Source organism: Meles meles, chromosome 4 (genome assembly GCF_922984935.1).
Source record: "Meles meles chromosome 4, mMelMel3.1 paternal haplotype, whole genome shotgun sequence".
Taxonomy (NCBI): Eukaryota; Metazoa; Chordata; class Mammalia; order Carnivora; family Mustelidae; genus Meles; species Meles meles.
The window spans coordinates 84,107,929-84,120,277 of NC_060069.1; positions in this window are offsets into that span (position 1 = coordinate 84,107,929).

The window sequence follows — 12,349 nt, forward strand, 5'->3', positions numbered from 1 at the left end:
ACTAGGAAGGGTTTGGACTGGGAAATATATGTATGAAAGACACTTGTGCCAAGGGAAAGCTTAACTACCGACCAAGTACTTTTCATTGAGAGACAAGCAAAGATTATTACTAGCATGGGGACACTCAGGGATGTGCCAAACATAGGCTTTAGACAGTCATGAAATTAATGTTCAGTAACTAAGGAAAAGTGGTTAGGGATGTAGAAATTAATGCTCTTAATTATTCAAAAAAATGAGAAGAAAAACTGTATAATCATGTTGGGAAAGGAAATCATTTTTATAACATTTACACAAGAGCATACTTTATATGCTATTTTGTACTCAACAAAAGGAGAAATGAAAGAGCTAAGCTGGGAACATCTGCTCAGAATAAATGTATGAACAAGATGTGGAGCTCTAAAAGAAGGAAGGGGCATAGGATAGGCAAGGTACATGGAGGATTTGACACAGTTGTCACTCTGGCCATAGAAAAGGCAAAATGAAACAGTAGGTGTGAGAAACAAGAGGGGTCTATAAATCAGCTGGTGTATAAGAAGAATAGAAAAACTCTCCTTACTTCACAAAATACCGTTTTAATTAGAAGTTCTTAGAAGTAACATGGTGCCTGGATGGCTCAATCAGTTAAGCATCCAACTCCTGATTTCTGCTCAGGTCATGATATCAGTGTCATGAGATCAAGCCCTGCTTTGGGCTTCATGCTGGGGCATGGAGCCTGCTTAAGATTCTCTGTTTCCCTCTCCTTCTGTCCCTCCAGGCTCTCGCTCTCTCTAAAATAAATAAATCTTTAAAAAAAAAAAAGTTCTTAGAGGTAAAATATGAGGAACAGAAGTGAACCAATTTATTTTTTTTTTTTGCATGCAGGGAAAAAGCTGAAGAAAATGAGTATAATATCCCTAAAGATGGAAATGTACAGTATTACATGTGTTAATATTATAAAACATTATAAAAGAAAATTAGATTATGAGGAATATGGTATTTGATGATATAAGGAGATGCCACGAAATGAGCTGAAAATCTTTGAGCAATGAGGAAGAGAAGATAGGAGAAGGAAGAGATGGAAGCAGAGGAGAAAGGAGTTAATGGTAAAAGTTTACCAAAGAAATTTTAAGGATTGATAAACTTCCTACAAGTTTGGATAAATCAGAACCTAAAGTTATAATATGTAATGAAAACAACTCAAAGCCTCAGAAGATGGATTATGGGGCACTCAGAAATGAAGGGCATGTGTATTATAAGAAGCAATTTTATGAATTCTTTATATTTTTTGAATACTAGTCCTTTATCAGATATGTCAGTAATCCAGGTAAAAAATGGGAAGACACGAATAAACATTTTTCCAAAGAAGACATACAGATGGCTAACAGACACATGAAAAAAATGCTCAACATCCCTCATCATCAGGGAAATACAAGTCAAAACTACAAGGAGATACCACCTCACACCTGTCAGAATAACTAAAGTTAACACAGGAAACAACAGATGTTGGTGAGGGTATGGAGAATGAGCAACCCTCTTTCACTGGTGGTGGGAATGCAAACTGGTGCAGCCCCTCCAGAAAACAGCATGGAGTTTCCTCAGAAAGTTATAATAGAACTACCCTGTGGTCCAGCAATTACACTACTAGGTATTCACCCAAAGGATACAAAAATACTGATTTGAAAGGATCCATGCAGATCCATGCACCCCAATGCTTATAGCAGCATTATCCACAATAGCCAAACTATGGAAAGAACCCAAATGTCCACAAATAGATGAATGCATAAAGAAATGGTATATAATAGAATACTACTCAGCCATCAAAAATAATGAAATACTGCTATTTGCAGTGATGTGAGCAGAGCTAGAGTGTATTATGCTAAGTAAAATAAGTCAGAAATAAATACCATATGATTTTACTCATATGTGAACTGTAAGGAACAAAACAAATGAACACGGGGCGGGGGGGAACAAACCAAGAAACAGACTCTTAACTATGGAGAGCTGATGGTTAGTGGAGGGGAGGTGGATGGTGGGATGGGTTAAATGGGTGATGGGTATTAAGGAAGGCACTTACAATAAGCATTGGGTATTGTATATAAGTGTGGAATTACTAAACTCTACACCTATAACTAATATTTTAACTAGCTGGAATTTAGATGAAAATATTATACTATACTATATATACTATATTTTACTATATTTTAACTAGCTGGAATTTAGACAAAAACTTGGGGTGGGGGAGAAGCAGGACTGAATAAGGAAGTTGGAGGATTATTGATTACCATGGAAATAATCTAAAATGTGATTAGGAAAGATGTGGCTTCCTGCCTAGTGATGGCACTAATGAGAGAATTTAATTATTATCAGATTTTGACATTCCAGAATTACTTGATCTGATGGCATTTTGAGAGAGGGAACTTTTCCCTCTTCATCTTCATCTTCCTCTTCATCTTCAGATGGCTTCATCTGAATTTCTTCTGTAGACTGCCTAATAAACTTTGTCTCATATTGTTGGCTTGTGGGAGACTATTAGAAAGACAATGATGAAATAAAGAAATTCAAATCATTTATAAAATATATTTCATTTCTAGGGCGCCTGGGTGGCTCAGTGGGTTAAGCCGCTGCCTTCGGCTCAGGTCATGATCTCGGGGTCCGGGATCGAGTCCCGCATCGGGCTCTCTGCGCAGCAGGGAGCCTGCTTCCCTCTCTCTCTCTCTCTGTCTACCTATCTACTTGTGATCTCTGTCAAATAAATAAATAAAATTTAAAAAATATATATATTTCATTTCTAGTAAAAATGACTCAACCAATTTCCCAAGAATAGAAGTATTGTGGGAGGAAAGTCGATACTATAAGTAAGTCACACACACAAACACATCCACACCAAAGAAGCAAAAGTTCATAGTCTGTGGCAACCAGTGTTAACAACTTCTTATACAGATACTTTCCTTCTTCATTTGTTTGAATATATATTAATATGAACTTTTTTAACGGTTTATTCTTATTTAGAGAGTATGAGCAGGGAGGAGGGGCAGAGAGAGAATCTCAAGCAGACTCCATGCTGACCGTTCAGACTGAGGCTCCATCTCATAACCCTGAGATCATGACTGGAGTCAAAAATCAAGAGCTGGATGCTTAACTGACTGAGCCTCTGAGGCACTCCTATATATACATTTAAAATTGGGACTCTATATGGTTGTATCCTGCCTTCCTGCCAATATACATGCATGTATCTTGCCATTTTCTTGGTGGTAGCAGGATACCACTAGTATCATTGAAAGGGCAAAGGAAAGAAAACTAGGGCCACTGACATGACTAAACAGGAAAGACCAACACAATAGCATGTAAAATATAGAGATGCACTCTAAGGGGACAAATGGAGCCCAATTTCTATAAGAGGTATCAAGGTTCATCAATTAAATTTAGATAAAGACTTTGAATCAGGTAAACCATAATTTTCTTTCCAGGAACAGAAAAGATAAAACTCTTGTCTTTTAGGTTACTGAAAAAACTACTTCCCAACATTCCCTGCTTAGAAGTTTTCACACAGAAATACACCAGGATGGCAGATGGTATGAATATATAGTATTTACTGTAGTTTTGAATGAAATGTTAAAAAAAAAAAAGAATTTAAGGTACTCTAGTGAAATAAATATTTATTCTTAATTTATAAAAAAGACAAAGATGAAATGATAAAGACAAACACACAAGGAAGAATTTTAAAAGGACATTAATAACATACAAGGAGTTGTAATAACCACTAAACCAAAAAAAAGTAAAAAAAAAAAATACTTGTATGGAAGATCCAAGATAAATGGGAAATTGGAAACTGGAAAGTGAACATAATGAGAATTTATAGTTGTCTTTAAAATTAGAGTGAGCTGGGGCACCTGGGTGGCTCAGTGGGTTAAAGCCTCTGCCTTCGGCTCAGGTCATGATCCCGGGGTCCTGGGATGGAGCCCCGCATTGGGCTCTCTGCTTGGCAGGGAGCCTGCTTCCTCTTCTCTCTCTGCCTGCCTCTCTGCCTACTTGTGATCTCTGTCTGTCAAATAAATAAATAAAATCTTTAAAAAAAAGAAATAGAGTGAACTAAGCCAAGGGATTTCCGGTGTAGTGGTTATTCAAAGCCATCACCAAGATAATTATAAAAATAACAGATATTTAGTGAGAACTTTTGTGACAAGTCCGCAGCATTTTACGTTTTTGCTAATTTGATCTTTGGAAATAATAAAAAGGTAGTTTTCTGTCAAATGGTAAGGCCTTTATAGAAATGGAAAAGAGATAAAAGAGTAGAAAAGGGGGTGGCTGGGTGGCTCAGTGGGTTAAGCCTCTGCCTTCGGCTCAGGTCATGATCTCAGGGTCCTGGGATCGAATCCCGCATCGGGCTCTCTGCTCCTCGGGGAGCCTGCTTCCTCCTCTCTCTCTGCCTGCCTCTCTGCCTACTTGTGATCTCTCTCTCTGTCAAATAAATAAATAAAATCTTTAAAAAAAAAAAAAACTTTAAAAATAAATAAAAAGAGTAGAAAAGATAAGGGAGATAAAGTCATTGAGACAAAGGCAAAGACCCTAAACTTGAGAAGGCATACAAGGCAAGTTCAGTACAAGAAAAGGCAAATTAAATACAAGAAAATGTCAAAGTACATCAATACCCACAAAATAGAAGCTGCTGAGGTTGATGATGAGGGTAGAAAAAAAATTTTTTTTAAATCATTGAGAAGCTACAGGAAATAAAACTAGAGCAAAGCAGAGTTACCACGCAGAACGTTTTTGTAAAAATCTCCAAACCCCTAATTAAAACCAATATAGGAAAACATGGCAGTTCTCCAAAAGAAGCATGTAAGGATCAAGTCCCTCCTAATAAGGGAATGCATTATAGGAAAAGATTTGAGAACCAGATGGTTGAGATTACTAACTGGAGAAGTCACAGCCATGGAGCTGGGAAAAGCATAGAAAATGGAGGTTTAAATAAAAATTCATCCCGTATTATTAGAAGGAAAAGAAAGAATCCGAAAGTCCTAATTATGGGGATAGAGTCCTTCTGGTAGAGCAGAAATGCAGAAGCTATAAATGAGTGAAGGAGACAGGAAGGCGTGCCAAGTGGGAAAAGCCACATTACAGAAAAGATGGGTAAACCACATCATAGAAAAGAGGAGAAAGAAAGTTGAAGGGAAAAGAAAATGTAAGAAATCGATTTTCAAAGCCATGCAAATTGTTAGTCGGGGAAGAGTAAAAAAATGCATATGTAAGTAGTACTTGTAAATGTCATCTATCATAGTGAATATGTAAAGATAAAATATTACACATAGAAAATAAACATTGAAACACGGACAGCTTCATATACTAGGTTCTGGAATATGAGTAATTGGGATCCATTAGACTCAAGATACTGAAGATATGAGGGTAATTCCAATAGCTTCCCCATCATAATATCTAATTAAGAAGGATAAAGGAGACTCGCAGATTGGTTCACTCTGGTTTATTCCCTGTGGGGCATAAAAACACCTAAAACTGAATGACTACCTTCTCTTGCAGTTAGCATAAGCAATACAGCACTCTCAGTGTGATGTTTGTTCTTTCTCAGTAAAAGCATCTCCGTATTATGTATTTCTGTGCTTCATAGCCATTAAAAACATTTAAGTTTCATAGTTAATGTAAACGCTGTGAAAATGACTGAAGTTTCTTTTTTATCCTCAATGCAGAGAGTGTGACAATAATGAGCTAATAATTTTCCATTATCCCAATAACCCTTAAATTTTGCTTCTTTAAACTCAGCAATTTGAACTTCCAATATAACTCTTAGGGTTTTTTTTCCTGTGAAGTGTTTAGGAACAAGTAACAAGGTATGTTTGATGTAAATTTGGATGACTTTGCAGGAATGATAAAAATGACTATTACTTAGAACTCAAAACCCTTGGTACACAAGTATCACCTACCTCGTAAGAAGTCAAATCAGTCCTGGATTCTGGCCTCAGCGCTCCCACTGTCTGCTAAGGGCTCTTAGCCTTCCTGTGTACAGTATCTTTGTCTGCAAATTGAGAGTATTAATTTCTATGCCTACCCATCTCTTGGGATATTGAGAATTAGACAACAGACTTGTGCTTTGAGCTACTTTGAAAAAAAAAAAAAAACAGTGCTTATAAATGTAAAGAAGTTTGTTTTAAAATCTTGCTCTTTGATGCAAATCCATTTACGTATTTCAGATTCTATACTCAGATGCTATATAAAGAGTAAAAAATTGACTATCACATAAAAGTGTTTCCTAAATATTTGTTTTTACATTTACTACATTAATACATAATAACAGGGATTCTGGACTATTCTATTACAAGTTACTTTTTTTGAAACACAACAAGGAAGTAGATGATATGAATCTGTATGCATCAAAAGTATTTTTCAATCTTTTTCCCCAAATTGGACTTTTATTACGTTTTGTGTTCAAAGGACTTAGATTTATTCCCCATTTTTTCATTAGGTTGAGATTTTTCAAGACTCCATAACAGCCCAAGGCTTCCCTTCTAATCCCTACCCCCCTGTCAAGACAATACTAATCTATTTCCTGTGTATTCTGTGACAATTCCTGCCTCTCAAGCTTCCTTCTTAGCATTAACTTCCTTTCACTGTCCTCTTTGCCTCTTCAGCTTTCTTATTCTTTACATCCTTTAAAGAACTAGTGCAGTGAAAGACTATAGACTTGGAATATAGGTTTGAACTATGTGAATCCACTTTAATATTTTTTGGTCCAGTACAGTTCTGTAAATTATTTTCTCTCATGATTTTCTTAATTTCCTTTCTCTAGGTTATTTACTGTAAGAATAAACTATACAATATATATATAAAATCCATGCCAATCAACCATTATTGGAAAGCCTTCCAGTCAAAAGTAGGCTATAAGTAGTTAAGTTTTTGGAGAGTCAAATCATATACACAGATTTTCAGCTGTGCAGGAGGTTGGTACCCCAGAACCCAGTATTGGTCAAGGTTCAACTGTGTGTACCTCTCTTTCTCTCTCTCTCACACACACACACACACAAAGAGTGTATGTATATATTATATGTATATGTGATATTTTATATTAAAGCCAATAAAATGCTTGTTTCTATACATTAAACTTTACTATATTTAAATATTTTTATTTTCATGAATGTGTTTTCTTAAGTATTCAAACTCTCTTCCCACCATTTTATTATTTTGTCTCATGTAATACCCCTGCTTTACAATCTATGCTCTGGGGGAAACTTTGGCATGAGGAAGAGGAGGAGAAAAGGTTAGATTTAACTTCCAACAGCTAAATAAAAACTCTTCCAAATTCTTTTTTCCCCAGCATCCTGAGAAGAGTGAAAAATCTGTTTCTGGGTGAGAAGTTGTTGTTTTTACATGGATCCTTCTATTTTCTTTGTAGTTCCTGGTATTTGCAAGCTCAATTCTTTTGTTAAAGCCAATATAAAAAAAATGTTTTTGATGAAAGCAAAGTAAAAAATGAGATGTTTATTTTAGGTAACATTTTATAAGAAAATTAATGTATTCAAAATATATTTATTGAATACAAGTAATGTATAAGAAATTAGCTTATATACTTTGAAACTCATTAATATATACTAATGTTTTATTACAATGCTAATATTTTTCAATTAAAAAAGTTAATTTTTTTCAATTAAAAAGTTAAATAAAATAACTGTAGAATGATAGTAGAGAATTAAGAGTAACAGTATACTGGACAATGGCAGAGTAGGACTCTAAGTTCATCCCTTCCCCTGGATACACCGAGATTACACTCACACCAGTGTATACAACCAGTAAACAGAAGACTGACAATACAAACTCCCCAACTAAAGGCAGAGAAGAGGCTGCATCTAAGATGGAAGGAAGGGCAGAGAGGCAGTGGGTGACTAAACAGACTCATAGGCCATCTGTGAGAGAAAGGGAGCTATGGGCAAGTAAAAAAAAGATGATTACACTTGGAAGCCTGCTCTGGGAAGATGAATTCCCATAGCATTTGTCTTTGAAAACCAGAAGGGCTAATTTCATGAGTTCTTACAACCAGTGGGACTTAAAGCATGGAACTTTAAAAAATCAGTGGGCTCACCTCTGGGAAATCTGTGAGGGCAATAGGAAGCTGAGTCTCAGTCTTTAAAGAGACAGCACAACAAATAGTCCATGGAGAAACAGAATACAAACAGCCGTGAGGAAAACTGCCTGGGATATAAAAGGAGGGTCATTTATTAATCACTGGGCATGTCCCAGAGGAACAGATTTCACTGGGATACTCCTCTAGAAACAAAGGAGCTGGGGTGTGATTTCCCTCCCCTATACCCAGCATAAACACAGCCACCATGGGAATCAGTACAATATTGTCTTTTACTACCTAACTTGCTTATACTGAGCCTTAACCCTCAGTTCTAGCACTATATGTCCCCACCGCAGAAGACCAGCTCAAACCTTTCCAACACTGCATCTCCTGACTGCAGTTGTGGTGGCAGCAGTGGCTGGTCACCTACTATGGCGGATGTCCACAACTTGTTAAAACTAGCATCCCATCTGTGTGTGCATTGCAAATCAGGCCCCAGTAACCTGGTCTCAGCAATGGCAGCAAGTCCCCTATAGAAGATGACTGGCATACAAAATCTGTGGGCACTGCATACCCTGTTTGTACCATTTTGTGGTTTGGTTCTGGCTAGCCCTGGTCTTGGTGGTGGAGACATGTCCCCTCTGGCAAGAGACCAGAGCCACCTCGTTAAAAGTATGTACCTGCCCACTACTTTTAAGTGCAGAAGACATAGCAGACTCTTAACACACAGAAAATAGACACAGAGAGGAAGACAAAATTAGGAGACAGAAGAATGAAAGAATAGGACAAAGCCACAGCAAGACACCTAAGTGAAAGAGATAGAAGTTATAGGCCTGATAGTTTAAAGTAATGATCATATTGATACTCAATGGACTTGAGAAAAGAGCAGAGGACATCAGTAAGACCTTAACAAAGAGACAGAAAACAAAGAACCAATCAGAGATGAAGAATGTGATAAATTAAATTTAAAATATACTAGATGAAATAAATAGCAGGCTAGAGAAGGAATGAATTAGCGACCTTGAAGACAGAGTAAGGGAAAGTTATCAAGCTGAGGAGATAAGCAGGAAAAATATGCAAAATGAAAAGAGACTTAGGGAACTCTTTGATTTCATCAAGCATAATGACATTAGCATTATAGGAATCCCAGAAGATGTGAGAAAAGGGGGTAAAAAATTAATTTGAAGAAATAATAACAGGGCAAAAGGTAGTGATAAGAGAATTTTAAAAGCAGAAAGAGAAAAGAAGATAGTTACAAGGGAAATCCCATAAGGCTGTCAGATTTTTTAACAAAAAAACTTTGCTGGCTACAAGGAAGTAGCAGGATATATTCAAAGGGCTGAAAGAAAAAAATCCATATCCAAAAATACTCTATCCATGAAGGCTATCATTCAGAATAGAAAGATAAATAGAATTTGCCAGACAAAAGCTAAAGGAGTTCACGGCCACTAAATGAGTCTTACAAGAAATATTAAAGGGGACTCTGACTGAAAAGGAAAGATCATAAGTAAGAGTAAGGAAAGTAGGAAGGAAAAAGAAAACATTAAAAATATATTTGTAAAAATCAGTCAAGGGACTCACAAAATAAAGGGATATACAGTATTGCAAACATATACCTAAAATGTGGGAGAGAAGAGGACGAAAGATTGGGTTTGATCTTAAGCACCATCAACTTAATACAGACTGCCATATAAAGAAATATTATATATACATCTAATGGCAACAACAAATCAAAAACCAGTAATATATAGGCAAAAAGTAAAAAGAAATCCTGGTATATCATTAAAGAAAGCCAACTTATGGTGAGAAAAGAAGACAAGAAGGAACACAGAAATTCTACAAAAACAACCTCCGATAATGAAGTGGCAACAAATACATACCTGGATATTAAAACCAGAAAAAGACACTACAAAAAAAGAGACCTATAGGTCAATATTTTTGATGAATATAGATGCAAAAATCTTCAGCAAAATACTAGAAAATTGAACCCAACAATACAATAAAAAAAAAAAGGGTGGTCCAACATTCACAAATCACAGTGCCATCTCATATAAACAAGAACAAAGTATAAAAACCCTCAAAAAAGTAGGTTCAGAGGGAACACACCTCAACATAATACTCAATGGGGGAAATGGAGAGCTTTCCCTAAGGTCAGGAACAAGACAAGGATGTCCTATTCTCACCACTTTTATTCAACATAGTACTAGAAGTCCTAGCCACAGCAATCAAACAAGACAAAGGAATAAAGTGCATCCAAATTGGTAAAGAAGAAATTAAACTTTCACTATTTGCAGATAACATGATACAACATATAGAAAATCCTAAAGACTTCACCAAAGAACTACTAGAAATGATAAATGAATTCAGTGAGGTTGTAGGATCAAAAAAAAAAAAATCAATATATAAAAATCCATTGTATTTCTATACCCTAATAATGAAGCAGCAGAAAGAGAAATTAAGAAAGTCCCATTTACAATTGCACCAAAACGATAAAATATCTAGGAATAAACTTAACCAAAGTTAAGAGGTGAAAGACCTATACTCTGAAAACTATAAAGCAATCTTAAGGAAATTGAAGATAACACAAACAAGTGGAAAGATATCCCATGCATGTGGACTGGAACAAATATTGTCAAAATGTCCATATAACCCAAAGCAATCTACAGATTCAACGTGATCCCTATCAAAATACCAATAACATCTTTTGCAAAACTAGAACAAAAAATACTAAAATTTGTATGGAACCACTAAAAACCCCGAATAGCCAAAGCAATGTTGAAAAGAAAAATACAGCTGGAGTTATCATTCTTCTATATTTCAAGTTATATTGCAGAGCTGTAGTAATCAAAATAGTATGATACTGGCACAAAAATAGACCCACAGATCAATGGAACAGAAAAAAAAAAAAAGTCCAGAAACAATCCCACAATTATATGGTCAATTAATCTTTGACAAGGGAGACAAAAATAAGCAATGGGAAAAAAAAGTCTCTGCACAAAAAGTATTGGAAAAATTGGACAGCTACATGCCAAAGAATGAAACCGGACCACTTTCTTATACCATACACAAAAATAAACTCAAAATAGATAAGGACTATATGTGAAACCTGAAACCATAAAAATCCTAGAAGAGAGCCCATGAAATAATTTCTCTGACATCAGCCATAACATCTTCCTAGATAGGTCTCCTGAGGCAAGGGAAACAAAAGCTAAAATAAACTATTGGGACTACATCAAAATAAACAGCTTCTGCACCGCAGAGGAAACAACCAACAAAACTAAAACACAGTGTACTGAATGAGAGAAGATATTTGCAAATGATGTATACAATAAAGGGTTAGTATTTAAAATATACAACTCAATACCAAAAAAGCCCAATAGTCCAATTAAAAATGGGAGAAGACACAAACAGACATTTGTCCAAAGAAGACATACAGATGGCTCAGAGACACATGGAAAGATGCTCAGTATCATTTATCATCAGGGAAATGTAAATCACAACCACAAAGAGATACCACTTCAAAGCTGTCAGAACGGCTAAAACCAAAAACATAAGAAACAACAAGTATTGCTGAGGATGTAGAGAAAAAGGAGCCCTCATGTACTGTTGGTGGGAGTGCAGCTACTATGGAAAATGGTATGGAGTTTCTCAAGACATTAAAAAATAGAACTACCCTACGATCCAGTAATTCCACTACTGGATATTTGCCCAAAGAATACAAAAACATGAATTCAAAGGGATATATGCAACCCTATGTTTACTGCAGCATTATTTACAACAGTCAAATTATGGAAGCAGCATAAGTATCCACTGATAGATGAATGGGTAATGAAGAAGTGGTACATATAGAGAGTAGACAATTATTCAGCAAAAAAAAGAAAAAATGAAATCTTGCTATTTGCAATAGCATGGATGAAGCTGGAGAGTATAATGTTAAGTGAAATAAGTCAAAGAAAGACAAATACCATATGATTTCACTCATATGGTATTTAAGGAAAAAAGAAATGAGCAAAGGAAAAAGAGAGAGAGAGACCAAGAAACTGACTCTGACCTATAGAGAACAAACTGATGGTTACCAGAGGGGAGGTGTGAGGAGGGAATGAATGAAATAGGTGAAGGGAATTAGAACATTTATCTTGATGAGCATTGGGTAATACATGACCTTGCTGAATCACTATATTGTACACCTGAAATTAATGCAACACTGTGTTAACTACACTGGTGTTAAAATAAAAAATAATAAAAGAAGAGTAACAATGTATTCAGAAGACTGTTACAAAAAAATCTACAACTGTTCACCCTAAA